Consider the following 873-nt stretch of genomic DNA (forward strand, 5'->3'; position numbering starts at 1 on the left):
TGACTTACCACAAGGGTATCACTGCACAACAATGGAGAAAGGTGGGTCTTTTCCATAAATAGTGCTGGGTCAGTTGATATGCATCCATTGGAGAAAGAAATGAATGTTGACCTCTACCTCACACCACACACAACAAGTCAATTCTAGATTGACATTGGGTTTAAATGTGAAAGATAAAACAATAAGGCTTCTGGAAGATAACATTAGAAAATATATTTGTGAACTGACAGGATCCTTCCCTCACCCCGCACCCCCCGCCAAACAACATGAACCACCTAGCCTAGCGTGACCAACCATTCTGGTTTATCCTGGACTGTTCTTGTTCTAATATTGACATCCCATGTCCCGGCAAACTCTTTAGTTCCAGCCAAACTGGGATGGTTCATCATCCATAAGGGAAAAGGTTGACAAAGTGAACTACATCAAAACTTAGAACGTCCCTTCATCAAAGACATCACTGAGAGCGTGAAAATGCAAACACCAGAATGGGAAGAGATATTTACAACACATCTAGCCAACAAAAGGTTCGTATACAATGCCTTCCTACAGATCAATAAGACAATACAGCAGTAAAATTAGCAAAAGTCTTGAAAAGGCATTTCACAAAATAGCCAACAAAGATATTAAAAGTTACTCCAACTTGTACATCATGGGTTATGTGGTTACTTTTGATACATGTTTTCCAGGAGATCAAACATGAGTCTGTCATACTATAAAGAGGATCCAGATAGAATCAGGATAAAGATTCTCCTTTCAGTCACATCATGAGGAGGTCCCAAAGAGTTAACAATAGAGTCATTTTATACTAATTCAACATTATTTTTAATCAGTATAAATAAGTATGCAGAAGTTATTTAGAAAACTAGAGTTTAT

The sequence above is a fragment of the Mesoplodon bidens genome, assembly GCF_964165515.1.
Source record: "Mesoplodon bidens genome assembly, chromosome: 2".
Classification (NCBI taxonomy): domain Eukaryota; kingdom Metazoa; phylum Chordata; class Mammalia; order Artiodactyla; family Ziphiidae; genus Mesoplodon; species Mesoplodon bidens.